General features: G+C 40.4%; 1 protein-coding gene across 6 annotated transcripts in view; it reads right to left on the bottom strand.

The window, feature by feature from the left end:
* Nucleotides 1–24,699, bottom strand: part of Pak3 (p21 (RAC1) activated kinase 3) — a 320,956-nt gene that overhangs the window by 260,577 nt on the left and 35,680 nt on the right. For 4 of the 6 annotated variants that reach the window (XM_060375412.1, XM_060375420.1, XM_060375421.1 and 1 more), the window contains exons 2-3: nt 13,168–13,279; nt 1,298–1,398 (exon numbers count right to left, since the gene is read on the bottom strand). The gene's annotated coding sequence lies outside the window, so the exon portion shown is untranslated. The remainder of the gene's footprint in view (nt 1–1,297; nt 1,399–13,167; nt 13,280–24,699) is intronic. The other 2 variants (XM_060375414.1, XM_060375416.1) reach the window with 2 other exon arrangements.

Raw genomic sequence — 24,699 nt, 5'->3', positions numbered from 1 at the left:
GCCCAACCATGTTTATAGCAGCTTTAATTGTAATAACCAGAACCTGGAAACAACCCAGATGTCCCTTATTTGAGGAATGAATACAGAAATTGTGGTACATTTACACAATGGAATACTTCTCGGCAATTAAAAACTAGGAAATCATGAAATTTGTGGGAACATGGTGAGACCTAGAAATGATCATCCTAAGTGAGGTATCCCAAAAGCAGAAAGACACACATGGTATATCCTCACTTCTAAGTGGATATTAGAAATATAATATAGGATAATCATACTAAAATTTTTACACCTAAGGAAGCTGAGCAAAAAGGAGGACCCTGGGTAAGATGCGCTCAATCTTCTTTCAGAAAGAAAGTCAAATAGGATGGCCATCGGGAGAGGGAGAAGACAGGGAACAGGACAGGAGCCCTCCACAGGGGTCCTCTGAAAGACTCTACCCATCATGGAATCTTAGGAGATACTGAGACCCATAGCCAAACTTTTGGCAGAGTACCAGAAACCTTAGGGAAGAAGAAGGAGACAGAAAGATCTGGAGTGAACAGGAGCTCCACAAGGGAGGCAACAGAAAAAAAAAAAAAATCTGCGCACAGTGGTCTTTTCTGAGACTGATACTCCAAACAAGGACCATACATGGAGATAACCTAGAACCCCTGCACAGAAGTAGCCCAAGGCAGCTCAGTATCCAAGAGGGTTTCCCCATAATAGGACCAGGGAAAACCCCTGACATTAACTCATGGGCTGGCTCTTAGATCACCTACTCCACCTGAGACGTAAGCAACCTTAGCAGTGCACAAAGGAAGACAAAGAAGCCAATCCTGATGACACCTGATAGACTAGGGTCAGACGGAAGGGGAGGAGGACCTCTCTTATAATTGGACCGGGAGAGGGGCATAGGAGAGGAAGAGTGAAGGAGGGTGGGATTGGGAGGGGATGAGGGAGGGGGCTACAGCTTGGATACAAACTGAATAAACAATAATTAATTTAAAAATACTCAAAATTCCATGTGCAAGAAAACAGACAAAGCTCCATCTTAGATTATCCTTAACCATCTTTGTCAGTGCTCATATGTTAGATTCAGTATTGCATTTAGTAATTTTCCTCTCAAACTTTTCTCATGAATGAAATGAAATAAAACAATATCATATTAACCAGACTATAATGTAGTTCATGGAGTGGCAATTGATTAAAGAATTTTACCCACAGAATAGGTCGCAACCAGTAGAAAGGTCTCCAGAGAAAGGCTCAGGGGCTTTTCCAACCTCATTAATAATTTACATGATATATAAAATGTACTTACCACTACCACGTCTGAAGATGACTCAAAGCTGGCAGAGAATCAAATACTTTGAAGAATAAAATTAAGATGCAATGTGCACTCAGATGGGTTGGTATACTGGGCTAAAATTAAAAAAGTGAAATTTAAATAAGATAAAGAAAAATTACTCAACACAAACCTTAAAAACCTATTTTATGACACTGGATGAACCAGTGTTGTCTCAGAAGCAGGCCACATACAAGCAACCAATAAGGGTTTAAGGTTTTATTTGACCCACCAACAAAATTTGAGCCAACAGTTTAATGAAGGTAGAATATCTGGCTGGTAAAGTGCCAGAGTTCCAGTTGAGGATATATTGATTAAACTACTATTTCAGAACTCATGAAACTGAAAAGCTTCTGTAAAGCAAAGGACACTGTCCTCAGAACAAAACTACAGCCTACAGATTGGGAAAGGATCTTCACCAACCCTATATCTGACTGAGGGCTAATGTCCAGTATATATAAAGAACTAAAGAAGTTAAAAAGCAATAAATTAAGTAATCCAATTAAAAAATGGAGCACAGAGTTAAACAGAGAATTCCCTGCAGAGGAATATCAAATGGCAGAGAAACACTTAAAGAAATGCTCAACTTCATTAGCCCTCAGGGAAATGCAAATCAAAACGACCCTAAGATTTCACCTTACACCCATCAGAATGGCTAAGATCAAAAACTCAAGAGCCAACACATGCTGGAGAGGTTGTGGAGAAAGGGGAACACTCCTCCACTGCCGGTGGGAATGTAAACTTGTACAACCACTCTGAAAAGCAAACTGGCGCTTTCTCAGACAACTAGGAATAGTGCTTCCTCAAGATCCAGCTATACCACTCCTAGGCATATATCCAAAAGATTCTCAAGTACACAATAAGGACATTTGCTCAACCATGTTTGTAGCAGCCTTATTTGTAATAGCCAGAAGCTGGAAACAGCCCAGATGCCCCTCAGTGGAGGAATGGATGCACAAATTGTGGCATATCTACACAATGGAATATTACTCAGCAATAAAAAACAAGGAAATCATGAAATTTGCAGGTAAATGGTGGGATCTGGAAAAGATCATCCTGAGTGAGCTATCCCAGAAGCAGAAAGATGCACACGGTATATACTCACTCATATAGACATACAATATGGGATAAACCTACTAAAATCTGTACACCTAAAGAAACTAATCAGGAAGGAGAACTCTTGCTAAAATGCTCAATTCCTATCCAGAAAGGCAAAGAGACTGGACATCAGAAGAAGGAGAAAAGAGGGAACAAGTCAGGAGCCTGACACAGAGGACCTCTGAAAAGCTCTGCCCTGCAGACTATCAATGTAGATGCTGAGACTTATGGGCAACCTTTGGGCAGAGTGCAGGGAATCTTAGGAAAGAAGTGGGAAACAGTAAGATCTGGAGAAGACAGGAATCCACAAGGAGAGCAACAGAACCAAAAAATCTGAGCACAGGGGTCTTTCCTGAGACTGATACTCCAATCAAGGACTATGCATGGAGATAACCTAAGACCCCTGCACAGATGTAGCCCATGGAAGTATCCAAGTGGGTTCCATTGTAATAGGAACAGGGACTGTCTCTGATATGAACTGATTGGCCTGCTCTTTAATTACCTTCCCCTGAGGGGGAAGCAGCATTACAAGGCCACAGAAGAAGACAACACAGCCACTCCTGATGAGACCTAATTGACTAGAATCAGAAGGAAGGAAAAGAAGTCCTCCCCTATCAGTAGACTTGAGGAGGGGCATGCATGCAGAGGGTGGAGGAAGGGAGGGATTGGGACTGGGGAGGAAGAGAACCACAGGGGGGATACAAAGTGAATAAAGTGTAATTAATAAAGAAAAAAAATGTAACACAGGCAAAAAGATTTAAAAAAATAGTAGCAGGATTGGGCGGGGATGGGGGACTACAGCTGGGATACAAAGTGAATAAACTGTAATAAATAAAAAATGGAAAAATATAAACTACTATTTCTAGATCTTAAACATCATTGTTATCCTGCAGCCTCCAGTATTCCTTCCTAGAGTCTCCTACTCAGCCCTAAATAGAGGGTCACTGAGAAGAGCTAAAGCCTCTTGAGAAGAGACAGAAGATTGGAAAACAAAACAAAACAAAACAAAACAAAACAAAAAAAAAAACCTCAGTTCATAGTAGGAGAAGGTTTGAAAGAAACCTGGGGCTGATGAGCAGGAGGGTACACACATGCCATCAGGTATCTACTGGTTTTCTTTTAAAAAAAATATTTATTTATTTCATATTAATCTATTTATTTATTTCAGCTTATTCACTTTGTGTCCCCACTGTTGCACCCTCCCTCATCTCTTCCCAGTCTTACCCTCCCTCCCTCTTCTCTCTCTATGCCCTTATCCTAGTCCTCTGAGAGGGGAGGACCTCTTTACCTTCTAACTGACCCTAGCCTATCAGATCTCATCAAGTCTGGCTACATCATCTTCCTCTGTGGCCTGGCAAGACTGTGGCCTGGCACCTCCCCCACCCAGGAGGTGGTGATCAAAGAAGAGGCCATTAAGTTCATGTCAGAGACAGCCCCTGCCCACTTGCTAAGGAACCCACTCAGAATCTGAACTTTCTTTTTTTTTCTTTTTTTTATTAATTACACTTTATTCATTTTGTATCCCCCCATAAGCCCCTCCCTCCTCCCCTCCCGATCCCACCCTCCCTCCCCTTTCTACATGCATGCCACTCCCCAAGTCCACTGATAGGGGAGGTTCTCCTCTCCTTTCTGATCTTAGTCTATCAGTTCACATCAAAAGTGGCTGAATTGTCCTCTACTGTGGCCTGGTAAGGCTGCTCCCCCCTTAGGGGGAGGTGATCAAAGAGCAGGCCAATCAGATTATGTAAGAGGCAATCCCTCTTCCCATTACTATGTAACCCACTTGGACACTGAACTGCCATGGGCTACATCTGTGCAGGGGTTTTAGGTTATCTCGATGAATAGTCCTTGGTTGGAGTATGAGTCTCTGGGAAGTTCCCTGTGTTCAAATTTTCTTGTTCTGTTGCTCTCCTTGTGGAGACCCTGTCCTCTCCAGCTCTTACTATTTTCTACTTCTTACATAAAATTCCATTCACTCTGCCCAACAGTTGACCGTCAGGCTCAGCATCTGCTTTGATAGTCTGTAGGGCAGAGGCTTTCAGAGGCCCTCTGTGGTAGGTTCCTAGTTTGTTTCCTGCTTTCTTCTTCTGGCTTTCAGAAGCCCTCTGTAGAAGGTTCCTAGGTTGTTTCCTGTTTTCTTCTTCTTCTGATGTCCATCCTCTTTGCCTTTCAGGATGGGGATTGACCGTTTTGGTTAGGGTCCTCTCTCTTGCTTAGTTTCTTTAGATGAACAGGTTTTAGTGGGTTTGTCCTATGTTGTATGTCTATATGAGTGAGTATATACCAGGTGTGTCTTTCTGCTTCTGGGACAACCCACTCAGGATGATCCTTTCCAGGTCCCACCATTTACCTGCAAATTTCATGATTTCATTATTTTTCATTGCTGAGTAATACTCCATTGTAGAGATGTACTACAGTTTCTGTATCCATTCTTCAGTTGAGGGGCATCTGGGCTGTTTCCAGCTTCTGGCTATTACAAATAAAGCTGCTACAAACATGGTTGAGCAAATGTCCTTTTTGTGTACTTGAGCCTCTTTTAGATATATGCCCAGGAGTGGTATGGCTGGATCTTGGGGAAGCGCTATTCCTAGTTGTCTGAGAAAGCGCCAGATTGATTTCCAGAGTGGTTGTACAAGTTTACAACTTTCTGTGGGCTTTCTCTGAGCAAAGGGTCTTCTCCATGCATGGTCCTTTGTTGGAGTATCATTCTCTGCAGGCACCATTGACCCAGGTATTTTGGTGCTGTTGCTCTCCTTGTGGAGTTCCTGTCCTCTCCAGCTCTTGTGGTATATTTACACAACGGAATACTACTCAGCAATTAAAAACAAGGAAATCATTAAATTTGCAGGCAAATGGTGGGATCTGGAAAAGATCATCCTGAGTGAGCTATCCCAGAAGCAGAAAGACACATTTGGTATAAGCTCACTTATAACTGGATATTAGCCACATAATATAGGATAAATATACTAACATCTGTAGTCCTAAAGAAGTTAAACAAGAAGTAGGACCTTGGGAAGAGGCTGAAACCTCACTCAGAAGGGCAAACAGGATAGATATCAGAAAAAGTCGAAGACAGGGAACAGGACAAGTGCCCTCCACAGGGGTCCTCTGAAAGACTCTACCCATCATGGAATCTAAGGAAATACTGAGACTCATAGTCAAACTTTGGGCAGAGTGCCAAAAATCTTATGGAAGGAGAGGGAGATAGAAAGATCTGGAGGAGACATAAATTCTAGTGCTTTTCTTTTCATATTAATTTATTTATTTTTACTAACTGCAATTTTTTTTTCACTTTGAATCCCAGCTCTAGCCCCCTCCCTGGTTCCTTCCTAATTCCACCTTCCCTCTATGTTCTCCTCCTTTGCCCCTCCTCTAGTCCACTGAAAGGGGAGAGCCTCCTCCCCTTCCACCTGACCCTAACTTCTCAAGTCTCATCAAGACTGGCTGCATTGTCTTCCTCTGTGGCCTGGTAAGGCTGCTCCCTGCTCAGAGGGAGGTGATCAAAGATACAGCCCATGAGTTCATGTCAGAGACAGCCCCTGTTCCCCTTACTAGGAAACCCACTTGGACACTGAGCTGCCATGGGCTACATCTGTGCAGGGGTTCTTGCTTATCTCCATGCATGGTCTTCGGTTGAAGTATCAATCTAGAAAAGACCACTAGGTCCAGATATTTTGGCTTTGTTGGTCTCCATGTGGAGCTCCTGTGCCCTCCAGGTCTTTCCCCCTTCTTTCATAAGATTCCCTGCACTCTGCCCAAAGTTTGGCTATGAGTCTCAGCATCTGCTTTGATACACTGCTAGTTAGAGTCTTTCAGAGGCCCTGTGTGGTAAACTCCTGTCCCTTCCCCGTTTTCTCCCTTTTCTGATGTCTGTCCCTTTTGCCTTTCTGAATAAGGATTGAGCATCTTACCCAGGGTGCTCCTTCTTGCTTACCTTCTTTAGGTGTACAGATTTTAGTATGTTCATCCAGTATTATCAGTTTAATATCCACTTACAAGTGAGTATATACTGTGTGTGTCTTTCTGCTTCTGGGATACCTCATTCAGTATGATCTTTTCTAGTTCCCACCATTTGCCTGCAAATTACATGATTTCCTCTGTCTAAACAATTGTCTAGCTATATTTTAGGTAATTGGACTGGAGAATTCGATACTACGATGGAGCAGCTGAGAGTGGCCATTATCACAGTAAATTCTACCAGAGTGGACGCAGGACTAGCCACAGGATTATCACCATGTATTGCTGCAGCCATCAATCATCTGAAGGAATGGGCGGGCATGGGAGCATTAGCAGGCCTTCTGGTGTTGGTCTCCTTGGTTTGCCTGTGGTGTATATGCAAGATTAGAGTCTCACAACAGCGTAATGCAGCCATGATCATTCAGGCCTTTACAGCCATTGAAGCAGGACAGTCTCCCCAAGCATGGTTGGCTACCATAAAAAGCTAAAATGTTATGCTCAGGATGCGAGGCTAAGCACTGCACTCAGGGTCAGCCGCTTTGGACCCAGAGAAGAGCAAGTCTGATGGCATGCGGGTTGATGCCCCAGGTCCCGCCTCTGAGAAAAAGGTATCAGACGGGTCTGATGCTCTTTGGGTGGATGACACCTAAATGAACATCGGTACAAAGTCCCAATTTATTTCTAATATCAGAGATCAGACCTCTACTCTTGCCTGATGCGTCTAAAACAAAAAGGGGGAACTGTAGAGAGCTGCGGAATGCTATGCCTTAAAGATGGAGCTGGTTTCCTCCTTCCACCTTCCCGATGGTGAGTGCTCTCTGTCACGAACAACTCCACATTTGGCTAAGGCTGAGGATCTGGCTTGCTTCCATGTATGTGGACCTATCTGCATTGCCCACGTGGCACGCTGGGGTTGGCTACCCAGAGGCTATTTAAGCTGTGGGCTGGCTTTCCCCAGGCTCAGATGATTGTTCAAGGTTCCTGAAAAACTGCATTGAAAAAAAAAAATTACATGATTTCCTTGTTTGTAATTGCTGAATAGTATTCCATTGTGTAAATGTACCACAATTTCTGTATTCATTCCTCAGTTGGGGGACATCAGTGCTGTTTTCAGATTCTGGCTCTTATGATTAAAGCTGCTACAAACATGGTTGAGCAAATGTCCTTGTTGTATACTTGAGCATAGTTTGGATATATGCCTAGGAGTGGTATAGCTGGATCTTTAGTTGGCACTTTTCTATAGAAGTATTATGTGTCTGTGTTTTGGGAGTTTGGGGGAGGTTGGGGTTGGGGGTAAAAGGACCACTACCACTCAGTGGTTACAAGAAAGCAAGTTGTGCAATAAACCTTTCAGAAAGCCCTTCTGACCTTCAGAAGGTCCTGCTGGAGGATAAGCAGGCTGATAAGGCAATGCAGTCTCAAGTCCTAGCTGCATGAACTGATGCCAGTGGCAAACTTGTCCTAATGAGGTCTCTTGTGGCTTGAGGGACCGTTTTCCTTTCTGTGTGAACCCTGCTGTACAATGAGCCCACATCTGCAGTCCATAGTGTTAGGAGCAGCTTTGTGGGACTTACTTTTTCTACTAGAAGGAGCTTCATCATTTCTTTGCCACCTCCCTGCAAATAACAGTCATCACATTAAACACACACACACTCATATTAAGCACACACACACACACACACACACAAACACACACACACACACACACACACACTAAAACATCTGGTCTCAGTCACCTCTCTAATTTCCTATCTCATTACCCTCTCCTCCCTTCATGTATCTGAGGTGGAGACAAAGTTCTTGCTATTGTTTTTGTGTACATTTCCCTGAACAGTTCACTCATCCCCTTCAAGGTTCAGTTCAGATCACCTATTCAGTGAGACTTTCCCTTGCCACTCTTTTAAATTCTATGTTGTCATGTTGTGCAGGTTTCTACACACACAATTTCAACCATTTTACATATTTAATACAATGCATTGTGCTTTTTAATAGTTTACTTTGGTTTCCTCTGTGTTAAGTTCTTTACATGTCAACATGTAGTTCTCATGTCTGGTGTGTGTGTGTGTGTGTGTGTGTGTGGATGTGTGTGTGTGTGTGTGTGTCTGTATGTGTGGTTTCTCAGCTTCTAGCATACTGGCAAGCACATACTAGGTTCTCAATAAGTGTCTGATGGACTGCCTTCCAAATCCATGCAATTCCCTGTTCTGGTTATTTCAACAACAACAAACAATCATGTGCTAGTAGTAAAGATATAAAATTTAAGTTAAATAAAAAGGAAATTACAGTTGTAAAATTGGCTTCCAATCTGATATCAAGGAATTGAATACTGAGTAGTAAGATTTGAGATGCTTTTGTATATTTTCTCAATTTCCTTCATTTGTCATGCCATTATGTCACATTACTGATCAACTGATGATAGTAATTATAGTAGCTAATATCAGCTGAGTGCGTACAATGTGCCAGCATTGTGATAAACACTAGTAGATTAAGATATTTAGTCTTTTGAAATTGGCACTGCTAAAATTCGTATCTTAAAGACTAGAAAACTGAAAAGACAGGAGGTATCATACCTTGTCCAAGGTTACATAATTAACATCAGACAAATTCCAAGATCCATGTTATTAACCATTACTATCAACATAAGATGGAAAATTGATGATGATGATGATGATGATAAAATAAAGCTAGTGTTGCTAATATTTGTTAAGCATCAGGAGCTATGTTAATTATCACACACCATCTCATTTACACCTTGGAACAACCTGAAGACATATACTACTATTATTTGACCGTTTTTCAGAGCTAAAAGACCTGTATTGTACTCAGAAATTTTCAGTCATACTTAGCATATGACTTGGTTTCATGAAAGACATGCTTTGATTCTCTTTCTGCCACAATAGGCCAGCAGGGAAGCTTGGAAAGCTGTCAATAACATCCTAGTGCTACTTGTATTCTCCATGTCCTGGAGAGTATGCCTCTGGAACAAATGAGGATTTCATTCCTTGCTTGTCCTATTTTCCCATCTGAGAGTATACTTCTTGCTTGCTTACTTCTGTTATCCTGCCAATTGCATCCAAAGCATAGTTTAATTGCAATTGTCTCCAGGAATCTCTCTTTAATGTTTCTGCCATGATGTCTCTGTCTCTGTGTCTCTCTCTGTCTCTCTCTGTCTCTGTCTCTGTCTCTCTGTCTCTCTGTCTCTCTCTCTCTCTCTTTCTCCATGTAGTTCACACACAGCAGGTACCTCCAGCTTTGCTGTGCTGGTTTTCTTTTCATTCTGGTATGCCTGTCTCAGTTATATTACAGCTCAAAAAAGCAGCTGAGTCCTGTACTCCATGTAATGCCCTGAGTCAATAGTTTGCATGTAAATAGTAGACCCTCAGTAATTACTGTGTTGATTTAATCAGAATAGTATGCCCTCATAGTTGTACATATGTTCTCTTTTCAAGGTACTCTTATGCATATTACCTCACATTAGACCCGAGTGATAAGAGGAACAGGCCTGATTTTTCTCATGTTGACAGTTAAAGGAATTGGGAGCCAGGGAGGTAGAATAAGTTGTCTTAAGTCACATATCTGAGAAGTGAAACTAGCTTTTGGGACTTTGCACCTTGGGATCTTTTACTAGACCATACTGATTCCACAGAAAGATGCTGCTGGTGGGAACAATGCTAATAGCATTCCTACGAAGGGTTTGTTGGATTCCATCACTGGAGCAAAGGCAATACAGAATGCCAAGAGGCAGTATCCCCAGTGAAGACAGGGAAGGAAGGTAAACTCAATCTACTCTAGTGAAAAGTGCCTGTGGCTTATCATTTGAATGGTGATAGCTCTGTTACAGTCTGTGTGTAGAGGACTGGTTACTGAATGTTGTCTTCTACAAGTGGCAAACTATTTCAGCATTCAGTCAAAATGAGACAGCCTAGCAGACATGACAACTGAGAAAGAATACAAAGACACTGGAAACCTGTGTGTAAATTCCAATTCTGCCTCAAACTATGGGTGTAACTATGGAAAGACCCCTCAAAATATCTGATGTTGTACTTCTTCTCTAGGACACTCCAATTTGCAAGGCCATTTATAGCTTGAATCTTTCATAAAATTAAGACACATACATCTATGATCATAAGTTTATGAACCATTGGATCATATTTGGCCTATGAACAGATTTTCTTTGGTGTAGTGTGAAAACATTTTTAAATTCCTGGTAACCATGGGAAGGTGAAATGATTTTTGAATCAATATCCAGATCTCAAAGTTCTCTACAAAAATAGTATCTATATTGTCATCTTCTGTGGCCTGGTAAGGCTGCTCCCCCCTCAGGGGGAGGTGATAAAAAAGCAGGCCAATCAGATTATGTCAGAGGCAGTCATATGCAGCCACTCCTGAAGTGATCTGATAGACTAAGATCAGAAGGAAGGAGAGGAGGACCTCCCTTATCAGTGGACTTGGGGAGGGGCATGCATGAAGAAGGAGGAGGGAGGGAGGGAGGGACTGGGAGGGGAGGGGGAGGGCCTTATGAGGGGATACAAAGTGAATAAAGTATAATTAATAAAATAAAATAAAATAAAATAAATTTCAACTACTTAGAAAAAAAGAAAACATAAATAGAACTGTGTAGGATGACAAAGAGGAATGGATGGGAGGGAGGAGCATGCAAAAAGGAAGAGGATGGGGGGAATATGCTTCATAAACAATGTTCACTTGCATGAAGACTGAAATAAACTTCACTTAAAGAAAAAAGGAAAAAATAGTATCTGCTTAAAAAAATAGAAATATTTAAGCTATGGATGGTAATACAAGCCTGTATTCCCAGCACTTGGGAGGTTTAAGCAGAAGATGAGGAATTCAAGACTAGCTCATTCTACTATTTATACCTGTCTCAAAAGAGGTGTGGTGGGATGGGGTGGGTGGGTATCAAAACAAAGCAAACCGGAAGGCTTGAAATAAACTTTGATTTTTAATTTTCCTAGAGAAAAATTCTGAACACATAAGGTTTATTCATCTGTTTACTGCTTAAAATAAAGTACAGTAGGTAGTGTAATAAGTACTATGGGGAAAATAGAAAGCCAGGTAGAAAGTCAACAGTTCTAAAATGGTTGGAGATCCTGCAAGAACAATAGTTATAAAGATGGTGTAAGGAGGGGTGTCAGTGATTAAATGGTCACATTATCATAGATTCCCTGCAAACTGGAACCCATCATTGCTAGCTCCTTTTATGTAGACGTCACGGATAAAAAATTAAAGACATTAATATCTTTCACTTGCCAAGTGCACACAAAAAAATAAATGATGTATGCTGATGTGAATCAAAACAATTTTTTTAAGGCTGAGGAAATGGCTCAGTCAGTAAAAGACTGGAAGCACAAGCATGATTAATTGAGTTGAGATACCCCAGCATCTATGTAAAAAAAAAAAAAATGTAATACTAGTGCTTGGAAGGTGAACCAAGAGGATTCCTGAAGCTGGCCAGATGGTCCTGCCAGATCAGTGAGCTCCAGTTTCAGTGAGAGACCTTGTCTCAAAAAGTAATGTGGGGATTGACAGAGGAAGACATCCAATATCAACTTCCAGATTCCACAGGTATGCAGGTGCACCTCTACATGTGTGCATGCACGCCTACCTGCTCATATGATAAACACACATATACCACATACACATGTCATTAACAAACAGAATTTTAACTAGTTATTTGATTTTACAAAGATGAAGTTTCTGGTAGAAAAATACCTATCAATTCCTGAAAGAAAGAGAGGGGAAGAATGTGCATAAGAGCTGTTTGGACAGATGTTCATCAGAGTTCTACAAAGTCTTTGCTAGAAGAGCAACTGAACACCCCAATTAAGCCAGGTGCATTTCCTCCATAATGGGGTCAATGCAATTAGCTTGATACCCATAGCCAAACTCTTAACTTGCCCTTACACACATTAGGTCAGGGCCATTACATGGTATTGGGGCTAATTAAACAGTAGCCAACTATGTTGACCCAAGCATACCATGGCAAAGATAAGGAGGGAAGAGGAATGAATCATATTGTATTCTCTTGCTAGTAATTTCTAGTCTCATTTAGGACTTAACAGATTATTTTTCTGGATGTCAGTATATCCAAATGAGAAGTGAGTATTTCAAACACTTTTGACCATGATCTACATTAAGGTAAAGTGTTACTTCATGAAATACATATTTTATGTATATATTATACACATATAGATGTATTTATGTGTCTATATACATGTATAAACTGTTTTGTGTACTATGTAGAATCATGTAAAATTATACCTGTACATGGAATAAGCATTTAATGAAGCTATATTCATCTTTCTTGTATACAGAGTACATTTTTATTCATTTCTGCTTTTATTCGTTATTTGTTTTAAGGCTCCTTATTGCTCATAAAGTTGACTCCCTGTTGAGTAACAATTCCATGTGAAAATGTGGCTATTGACCAATAGTTGCCAAATCTGCCCCACATCCTAACCCACTGAGGTCTTTATTAAATGCATTTTGTTGAAAAGAGCATGCTGCAGTGGAACCCAGAGACTCATGCCTAAGAGGTGAGTGCTGTACTGATGATCTGCATTTCCAGTTCCAACATGATCGTTTATTCCTTTCCAAACCAATGAAACCAACCAGAAGTTCTTCAAGTACAACCTGTGAATTTTCACACACACACACACACACACACACAGTTTTTAAATCAAGGACCAGCTGTGCACTGCCGTAAAGAAATCTCAGTTCTCAGAAACAGAGGCAAATGACATCAACAGTAATTACTGTTATGCCAGCCTTACCAGTATAAGTGCTTTCCATTCATTGTCTAACTGAAGTCCTCATGACAACTCCATTCCATAAGTGATGAAACTAAGTCTTAGAACTCTTCGGTAATTTGCTGGAAGGCACAGGCTGGAAAAATAAGACAAAGGGGCAGGACTGTGTGTTTTTTCCACGATTTTCTTTCCATAATTGAAATATGACTCTACTGTACTATCCACACTGTCTCCTCTCATATCGCTCCCAAGGAACCTATTCAAAGGTCTTGGGTCAGCTCTAGAATGGTCTATATTATTCGAAGTTCACACTCAAATTACTTAGTCATTCAAGGTAAAGTACAAATATAAAATAACAATACTTATCTATGCCATTCATTGAGTATTCTTGTTTCTGTTGAATATGTGAGCCTCCATTTATACATTTCAATTATACTGCAAGTGGGGCAGGGGGCAGAGAAGAAACCCAGCGTCAATCAGCAGAAACAGCTTACCCAAATCCCCACCTTAAGTTAAGGCAAGCTGCAACACTATGACTTCCTTCTGGCCTGGCACTTGGATGGTTTTTCTCAAGAGCTCCTAGCTCCCTCTCATTCTAAATCTAACTCCCTTTAAGGCAGAAGAAAAAAAAAATGGCTTGCTTTCTGTCTTCCTCCACAGAGAATTTATGCCACCAATTTCAGAAATGCTTGAGCTGGCCTCATACACTGCCTGTGGGACAGGTTGCCCCGACCTCAAGGAGGCTGTGCTGAAGATTAGCGGTGTTTCTATTTCTGTACTGCAATTTGTAAAAATCTCTGCACTGTGCTTGAAAGGAAAATTAAAAAAAAAAAAAAAAAAAAAAACAGATTTCTTGATAAAGGCAAACGGCTTCATTCCTCCCACAGAGGCAAAATGGCATCTAGCAAAGCAGCCTATGGACATGTCTGTAGAGCAAAATGCTGCAAGCCCACAGCTGAACTAAGTGGTGGACTGGATGGCAGAAAAGGAGGTGAGGATTATAAAGGGCCCCCATTTAGTCTCTTTAGCTGAGGTTCTCCCTCCATTTAGAATATCTGCTCTGTTTCTGCCACAGAGAGGGGTGTTTTTACAATGTGTATGTGGTTATGTCACAAATGACTAGTTATTTATTAAACACTGTGTCAATTCTAACATTTTTTCTCCACCCCTTCCCCCTCACAATGTGACATTTTTTTTCTTTTTTCCCTTAACAGTTCTTCAGGCAAACCTCCAATCCACCCACCATTGCACACGCACACAAACACACGCACACAAACACGCACACATTTGATAAAAACAAAAGCAATATCTATAAAATGAATACACTGATTATAAAGTTCTGGTGGGTCCATTCTCTGGCTCTAGTATTCTGTTCAAATATGCAGATAAATACCCAAGCATTGTCCATGAAATGGCATTTCAGGTACTCTTTGTTAACAGTATGCTATTTCAAATTGTGCATGTGTGTTTCTGCATCTCTCTGTCTCTCTCTGTCCCTCTCTGTCTCTCTCTGTCTCTGTCTCTCTCTGTCTCTCTCTCTCTCTCTTTGTGTGTGTGTATGTATGTGTGTGTGTGTGTGTGTATGTGTGTGTGTGTGTGTTTTGAGACAGGGCTTCTGGTCAGTGTTGGCCTCCAAATCCAGTTGTAGCCAAAGATGATCCTGAACGTCCAATCCTCCTGCATCTGCCTGCCAATTACTGGAATTACAGGCTTGCACCACCAAGCCCAGTTTCTTTGGTGCTGGGTGTGAAACCCAAGGGCTTCTCCATGGTATGAAAGCACTGTGCTAAATTACATTTTTATCCACAAATAGCTTGTTTTGTTGGTGAGGGGCGTTGAGTTGTTGGATAATAGGAAAATTATTTTTTTTCCCCAGGAGGACTCCGACATCCTCAAGAAGATCTGCACTGCCTTTTCCCATTGTTGTTGCAATCGTCATTCTCTTTATTGGCTGTCAGTGCCGTAGAGTCTGGCTAGTCAGTTATCTCTTCTCCATGTGTCACTTTTCTCTCTCCATGTGAAGGTGGTGAGAGCAATCTAGCTTCTTAATAACTGAGGTTTCAACCTCATGGAACTTCAAGCTAGTGCCATTCTCACCTCAGTAGAAGCATCCCGTCTGACATCAAGAAAATCCAAGGAGGTGTTAAATTTGCTTTGTGGCTGCAACTCTCTTTCAGTTTGGCAAGACTAGCTCAGGATTTGATGCATTTATATATTTTACTATTATGAGTGTACAAAATACCTCACCTTCTTAATCTGCACTGTCTGTCAATCACCAAAATGGCTCCTTCCCAGCGGCGTTGCTAATGAGACCCGTGCTTGCTGTTGCTTGTCTACATAGCACATGCCCCTATTTCACTTGCTTCACACCACTTGGTTCAAGAGAATGAGATGCACGTGGTGGGATGGGGGTGCTTCCCACGGTGCTTGGAAAAAAGTGATGAGAGAAAACGAAACTTATTCTCATTCCTTTCCAATATGTCAGATTGATTCACATCAACTTCCCTGTGTCTGAATCCAAGTCATTCTATTTCTTGGGACTGAGTGTGCAGTCAAATTTATGATAATTTTAGGGCATATCTTATAAGGTCACTTTGGAGATCAAGTGGGTAAAGAGCTTAGAGCAACTCTCAGCAAGTGCAAATATCTCAATAACCACCGATTATGCCAATTATGATTCTTCCTGGCTAAACTGGCCTTTAAGATTTCCATTTCAAATGACTATTTACTTTACTTTTAATTAAAATGTCTGATTGCATGCGGGTTGATGCCCCAGGTCCCGCCTCTGAGAAAAAGGTATCGGACAGGTCTGATGCTCTTTGGGTGGATGACACCTAAATGAACATCTGTACAAAGTCCCAATTTATTTCTAAAATCAGAGATCAGACCTCTACTCTTGCCTGATGCATCTAAAACAAAAAGGGGGAACTGTAGAGAGCTGCGGAATGCTATGCCTTAAAGATGGAGCTGGTTTCCTCCTTTCACCTTCCCGATGGTGAGTGCTCTCTGTCACGAACAACTCCACATTTGGCTAAGGCCGAGGATCTGGCTTGCTTCCATGTATGTGGACCTATCTGCATTGCCCCCGTGGCACGCCTGGGTTGGCTACCCAGAGGCTATTTAAGCTGTGGGCTGGCTTTCCCCGGGGTCCGAGGATTGTTCAATGTTCCTGAATAAACTGCATTGAAAAAAAAATTTATTTTTATATTAATTACAGTTTATTCACTTTGTATCCCAGATGTAGCCCCCTACCACACTCTCTCCCAATTCCACCCTCCCAACCTTATCTCCTCCCATGTCCCTCTCCACTGATAGGGGAGGTTCTCCTCCCTTTCCATCTGACCCTAGCTTATCAGGTCTCTTCATGACTGGCTGCATTGTCTTCCTCTGTAGTCTGGCAAGGCTGCATCCCCCTGGGGGATGTTGTCAAAGATCCAGACACTGAGTTAATGTCAGAGACAATTCCTGTTCCCCTTACTAGGAAACTCACTTGGATACTGAGTTGCCAAGGTCTACATCTGTACAGGGGTTCTAGGTTATCTCCAAGCATGGTCCTTGGTTGGAATATCAGTCTCAGAAAAGACTGCTGTGCCCAGATATTTTGGTCTGTTGTTCTCCTTGTGGGGTTCCTGTTCCCGCCAGGTCTTACTATTTCCTCCTCCTTTCCCAAGATTCCCTGCACTTTGCACAAAGTTTGGTTATGAGTCTCAGCATCTGCTTTGATACATTGCTGGGTAGAGTCTTTCAGAGGCCCTCTGTGGTAGGCTCCTGTCCTGTTTCCTGTTTTCTCCTTCTTCCAATGCCCATTCTGCTTGTTTTTCTGACTGAGGATTGATCATCTTACCCAGAGTCCTCCTTCTTGCTTAGCTTCTTTAAGTGTACAGATTTTAGTATGTTTATCCTATATTATGTCTAGTATCCACTTGGGTTGGATCAGCTGTTAAAGGCTAGGCTCACAACCAAGACTGTATTTTTTGGTAATCTCTTTTTACAAAGGGATCTGGAATCACACTAGACACAGTATTATATTATTCACATCTTAAAGTTTCTAGAGAGGAAGGAATTGATTGAAACTGTCTGTTTTCCTGTTTATGCACCTACTGAGCAAATATTTATTGGTACTCTTTGCATGCCAGGTACCATATTAGGTGATGGCAACATGATGGTGGCCAAAATCCTTGATTAATAGAATCAGCACTCTAGAAGTGGGGGAGGAAGAGAGGAAGAGAGATAGTCAAGAAATGAGCCAGACACTGTTGAACTTGATGGCATTAAGAGATAGAACGTGTGGCTGGTTTTAGGGAATATGATGAGAGTGAGATTAAGATGAGATGAGTTTACAGAGAAAGGCAGAGAACAGATCATTCTAGCTTTGCAGTATGTCTTTATCCTTAGAATATTGCAATGTAAATTGGATTTGAAACAAAGAATCAATATCAATGTTTTGATTGTTGTTTGGAGTTGAGATCATAAGACTATTGCACTGTGACATAAAGATGCTCCCTACTCACATTGAAAACAGAAGTGTTAAGGTGATCTCTCTTAGTCAGTGTTAAATCACATTAAGTCCTGCCATAGGGCAATCATCCAAATGATGATTCAAAGGAGTTTGGACCATGTGCACACACATTCTTCTCACTTGTGCATTTCTTGTCACTGAAATACATGTATGATCAAAGCATTTTGCACCCCTTTGTTTTACTTCCTCTCTAGATGAAGCAACTGTGGATGGGAAGAATAGGACTTCATCTTGGTAGAGCAATGGGTAGTGAAAGAAAGAAGTGACTCAGGACTGAGGCAGGACTATTGAATGTGCTCATGGGTATGTATATTTTTTTGTATGAACTTTCCCAAGACTGCTCAAGGCAGTGCACACTGGGGCACACTTTTATGTAGGAGCTGAATCTCTTCTGCAGCTCTTAGACTTAGAGCCAAGAAATTCAGAGTGTCTGTATCCATCTGCACAATATTATGTAAGTTAGTATGTCTGTGATATAAATGGCACACCCATAATTATGGTGCCCTGAACATCCATACAGGGCAACCTAAAAATAGAGTGGAAATGAATAGAAGGACATTGCACTGGTCCAAGACAAAGATGCCAGTGGCCCATACTAGGTTATAGCTGGGGAGGTGGTGAAAGGGGCCATTACTGGAATCTGTTTTGAATGTAGTCAACAGGATTACCTGGGGTCTAGAATGTGATGTGAAAAGGAATAAAACTGAGAACAACTGGGGGTTTGAGCCAAGAAAGCAGATGAGAAGAATGTATGTAGAAAATTCCTTCACAAGTCCTGCTATGAGCAAGTTATGATTTAAGCTGTCCATTTAAATAGCAAGCTAACCAATCTCTATATTGTAAACTTCTCATTAGGAAAGTTACTCTTCACTGAGGACCTCAAAGCATCTATTCAAGAGACCACTGGGAAATTAATAATCTTTGATATTTATATATTTATCTTTGTCTCAGATGTCTTTTTCCTATTCCTATTTGACCCAAGGTAAAATATTTTCAGCCCGTTCCTCCTATTGGTTTCTCCAGGTTTCTCATTTATGGCATCCTGATACATTTCTCTCTCTCTCTCTCTTTCTCTCTGTCTGTCTCTGTCTGTCTCTCTTTCAGTTTCTCATTTATCATTTCCAAATATCCCTTTCTATTTTTTTTTTAATCAGAACTCCAAAGCTTTCCTCTATACAGAATGAACCTTCATTCAAGGACAAGGATGGTCCCTGGACCAGTTCCAAACAGCCTAAAACTCCATTACTTCACCAAATCCCTCTCCTCCATAATAGAAAAAGGTACTTGGAGCAAAAAGCAGAGCCAAATAAGCTGAGACAATGAGCCAAGTGCTGAGAAATTAAAGAAAGTAATGCTGACTTAGGGGGGTGAAGGAATTAATCAGGAACTCTTAAGGTCATTGTGATCTCTTTTATTGCATTAGCATGTAGTAGCAGAAGTCTACAGATTGATTAATATTTCTGCAGAAGAGAACACATATAGGCTAGCTACATGGCTATCTAGAGCTGCATCTTCCTTAGAGAGTGTCCAAGCTGGAACATGACTGGCCATCCTTACTCCTGGGCCAAACACATTTTTCTATAGCTCACTACTTCCTAACATAGGGAATGTGTGAGTAAGGCCCCAAGCACATTTAATAAGTTGAAATCTGCCTTCTGTGCATGGTGCTCCTGAATCTCTTTGACTCATTCATTTCACTACTTCCAAGTGTCCTATTCTAGATGGCTTGGGACAGTCTCTGGAGGGAGGAATTGCTTCTGGCAATCCACATGAGTTTTTGGAGGCTGTCCTTGTGGCTATGACTCACATTTCCTTTAACACCAGAGGAGGAAAGCAATTATCATTTCCAGTGATGCCGTACAGATTTTTCCTCCATGTGTTAAAGTAGCCTTATCTCATCCCTGCTACACACACAGAGAGAGAGAGACAGAGACAGAGACAGAGAGAGCCTGACAGACAGATACAGACAGAGCAGAGAAACACAAAAGCAACTGTCTCATGCAGACAAGCATGGGAAAGGAAATACCAATTAAGACAAGATCCCAAGGTCTTCAGTTCCACCTTCCTACCAGTGACTAGTCTAAGTGCTTTGTATTGGTGCTCTGAGTAAGGTCATCATTTCACAGATGGAAGAACCAATGATCTGAGAGATTTAGGTACTTGGTGGTGATCACAAAGCTAGAACTTAGAAAAGCCAAAGTTTGAACCCAAATATATTTGACTTCAGTGTAAATGCTTCAACTAGCTAGGTATACCTCATGAAACAAAAAGCATACTTCTATTTCCAATAATTTTTCCCTATAGATAGAGGAACTCCATCTATCTATAATGTATTGAGATGCCTAGAAAACCAATGGCACCAACCCTGATCTCTACTATTTTTTTTTTCTACTAAATGGTACCTTGTGTTCATGCACCCTATTCACTCAATTTACACATCACAAACTTATTTGGAGTTCCAACCAGCTTCCTCTTGATTTGCCTCTTTCTGACATCACAAGCCCACTTTCTAGGCTTCCAACTTCAGAACCATCCCTAACTCCTCTCTGTGTGACCACCAAAGTAGGATGATTTCCTCTCTATAGTGTCCTTTAAATTTACTCTTTATGCCGTTTTAGTTTTTGGGGTTTTTTGTTTGTTTGTTTGTTTGTTTGTTTGTTTTCAAATACATCTTTTACCCTTCTTAACACTACACAAATAAACTGTCCAACAGTTTTCACGGGTCAAACATTCCAGGCTGCAATTCTCATCAGAAGTTTTATTAATAAAGTGTAAAAGTACTGTTCAAAGAAATTCCACAACCCTTCACTCCATTTCCCCAAAGTTTAATATTTTGTGACATTTCCTTCAGCCTTTCTTTCTTGCTAAACATATTCTTTTGTAATATGTAATTTATTTTTAAATGTCTTCTTCTCTCATATATTACATCCCAACTGTAGTTTCCTCTCCCTCTTCTCCTCTAAGTTTTCCCCCTCATCTCTTCTCTCCCCTAGATCTCCTCCTCCATAATTTCCTTTCAGAAAAGGGAAGGCCCCCCATAGATATCAACTAAACATGGCATATCAATTATATCTTCTTTTAAACCAGGTGAGAGTAAGTTGAAGATCATATTTCTTTATTTCTATATACTTCAATATGTGATACATATGAAGGCATTTTTGTTCCTTGCAACAAGACAAAGTACAGAATCAATAAATTAATATTCACATTACATTTCTAAAGGAATTTTTCAAATTTAACTAATTAACTCAACAGTAAAACATTATCTATTATAGAAGTCAAGTATGGATCACCTCGAGTTGATTTTGAATGTCAATTTAGTCTTCTTTTAAAAGATGGAACTGTTTCTCAGTTTTTCTTATCTTTTATAACCTTGACATTTTCAAAAAATACATTGTCCTCTGATTCTATCTATAATTTTCAATGTCATGGTAGACAGAAAAGCAGAATATCATCTGAATTTCCTACTTCAGAGTTACAGAATTTGAAAAGGCCTAAATTTAGTATTATTACACTGGGTCTCAAACCACTCAACATTTCTGTCATATCACTGGCTCAACATTATTAAATTACTTCACAATTTACATTTAATTCTAACTGTGACCATTCAGTGATAATTGCTTTTGCATAATCACCCTCAGTCTGAGTATGAGTGGACCCTACCAAAATTATTAGAAATTAATTTAAAGGATATGTTAGATTATATAACAAAATAACCATCTCAGCAATAGAGATTTTAAGCATATGAATCCATCTTCTGAATATGGATGTGAGCTTTAGTTTTAAATAAGGACTATTTGGGGCAATAGAGGAGGGATGTACATAATCAAGCAATCTCAGTAAAGTGAATTTCTAGTACCAGACATGATTTTACTTCTACTGAATGTGGTTTAAGTCCAACTAGACAGTTACTACCAAGATATGAGTGCTACTACTGCACTTTTAAGGATATTGTGCCATGGTGGCCATTGTTGTTGTTCAAAGACATCACATCTGGGTAAGACTTATCATTTCTTCCTTTCCTGAGCAGCTTGCATAGAATCACCTGTTTCTATAAATTCTAGACTTCAGGAAGGAGATTTTCAGTTCAGGTCCAACTCAAATCTTCCACACCCTATGACCAAAGTATGTGGTATAGTAAACAATAAAGGCTCACTTTCAACATCTGGGAGGCATCCAAAGGGAACAATAGTACCTTATTTATTTAGGGGGGTCTCTTGGACTATGATGACCAACAACTCAAAAGGGAGTAGTATTGAGGTCCACAATTAAATTTACTAGCCCATGGAAATAATGGACCATTGCTCTGAAATGAGTTTGTTATTGAGAAGTATATAATAATGGCAACTACACAAAGAAATGTTCTATCAGTATCAAAATCAAATGATTGTGTCAAGAACGAAAATGTACAACAGGAAAATATTAACAAACTTCAACCATCACTGTAAAAGTCTATTGTAATTTTAATTGTGCTGATTTTATATCTAAATTCAGTATAAATTTGTATTTGTTTTTATATATGTAAACATTATCATGAATTTATCTTACTTTTCTGTATGTATGTAGAGGGTAAGAACATAAAGAAACATTACATGGGGGCTAGAAAGATTGCTCAGAACTTAAGAGTACAGGTTGTTTTTCCAGAGGTCCTTAGTTCAATTCCCAGCAACCACATATGCATCTATAGCAAGATCCTGTGCCATTTTCTGGCATGCAGGCATACATGCAGATAGAACACTGTACACATAATAAATAAATAAATATTTTTTAAAGAAACCTTATATGAGCAATTAATATAATGCTCCACTTCAGCCATATAGAGATAAAGCCATCTTATTTCAATACCAAAAAAACAAAAACCATGAACAAGATTTCATAATTTACTAGTGCTTCAAGACAAAACATTCAATAAGCTATGGGTAGATTTGAATTTCCTTGGCATTGTTGTGCTGGTTAGATTTTGTCTACTTAATACAAACTAGAGTCATTTGAAAAACAATGGAACCTTAGCAGAGAGGTTGATTCCATCAGATAGGACACTGAGCTTGATTGTGGAGGCATTTTATTGATTAATGATTGTTATAGGAGGGCTACCTAACTGTGAGAAGTGCTATCTATCACTAGGATGATAGTACTGCTTGTATAAAAAGCAGGCTGAGTGAGCCTCAGATAGCTAGCCAGTAAACAGCATTCCTCTGTGGTTCCTGCCTGTGCTCCTGCCCTGATTTATGGTGGACTATCATTGGGAAGGGAATTCAAATAAACTGCTCATCCTATTTGTCAGAGCAACGGAGACCTAACTGAAACAACTGTCAAAAATATCACAATATTCAATGTAAGTTGAAATGCCCTAACTGAAAATGAAGAAATAAATACATCTAATCTAGCAAAGGTCATAAGTAGATAACACAATGAACTGCAGAGGATGTGTTGTTCTGTTGTGACTTCAATGGTTGACTAGAATCTATGAATCATGTCAATAGTGCTGCTCAGTATCATGAGAAAATATCACACTGTGTTTTGCCAGCTCAAGAAAAGGTAACCTCCATTTTTGGTGACTGAGAAGGCAGAGGTAGCTGCTCTATGTACAGGTCTCCCTGCCCAGCAGACAAACAGTGGACAACACTGAGCTGACAGGTCTCCTATACTCTCATTTGTCCCTGAAGGAACAAATCTGAGAGTAGACAACAGTGGGCTCCACTGTGCTTTCTCATTGAGTCTGACAGCAAGTAAGAGCACCATCAAGTGAGTACATGCAGAGCCTCAGATCTAGGGTCCCTCTACACTAACAGCCAGATATCTGATCCCTCCCACCCACACCCTTACTGTGGGAAACATAGGAATCCTTGGGACAGCATTTTCAACATTGAAGGGCCTGTTCTGTGGGTTTACCAGTGGAGTCCAGGCAAATAACTCCTGGAGCCCAGAAAGTTCTATAAACCAGGAGGACATTAACCCAGACCTGTAAGCCACTGAGGTATTCAGGGCACCTGTACAAGTGCATTGTGCCAGAAAACAGCTCTCCCTCCTGTGCTTGAGATCTAACCTTCCAGGTATCTACATGGTCTAGTGCTTCAAGGCAAACTTCCACACACATTCCCAGGCTACATCACATCTGCCTGCAACCTTCCTCCCTTAGCTACAGCTGAAACACCAACATCCACCCTTGAACCGGTGGACATCTCTCATCTTCCAGAAAAATAGTCCAGACACCAGAGATAAAGAGACCCAGTCTGAAGTACAGACTCAGGAACAAACAGTGAAGGTTACAGATAAGCAGATGGCTGGAGGTCAGCCATCAAAAATCAGGACATCATGACTTCACCAGCAACCCCAAACATCACTTGATATTCTAAGTCATCGGAAACACAGGAAAGTGATCTCAAAACTATGATTATCTAGTTATTAGAGGCATATAAAGAAGAAATGAACAAAGCTCTCAAAGAAATACAGGCAAATACTACCAAACAAATAGAGGCACAAGTAGAGGCATATAGAGAGGAAAAGAACAACAACAACAAAAAAAAGTAGAGGCCATGGTGGAAAAATAGGAATCCACATTCAGACAGATGAAGGAAATGGTGCAAGACATGAAAACAGAAAAAAAAAAAACAAAACCACAAACAGAGAAAACCCTGGAGTTGAAGAATTTAGAGAAAAGATCAGGAACCACAAAGGTAAGCATCGACAAAAGAATACAAGAGATGAAAGAAAGAATCTTGGTCACTGAAGATACAATTGCAGAAATTGGTATATCTCTCAAAGAAAAAGTAAAGTCAGAAAATTTCCAAACACAAGATATCCAAGAAATCAAGTAGGGGAAGAAAAGGCAAAATATAAGAATAATAAGAATAGACAAAAAGGGAGATTCCATGCTCCAAAGTTCAGAAAATATTTTCAAGAAAATCATAGCAGAAAAATTTCCCCAACTTAAAGAAAGATATATCCATAAACAACGGAGAGGCCTACAGAACACCAAATAGACTAGACCAGAAAAGAAACACCTCAGGTCACATAATAGTCAAAATACTAAATCC

This window comes from Meriones unguiculatus, chromosome X (assembly GCF_030254825.1).
Source record: "Meriones unguiculatus strain TT.TT164.6M chromosome X, Bangor_MerUng_6.1, whole genome shotgun sequence".
NCBI lineage: Eukaryota > Metazoa > Chordata > Mammalia > Rodentia > Muridae > Meriones > Meriones unguiculatus.
This window is presented reverse-complemented; position numbering and strand designations above follow the sequence as displayed.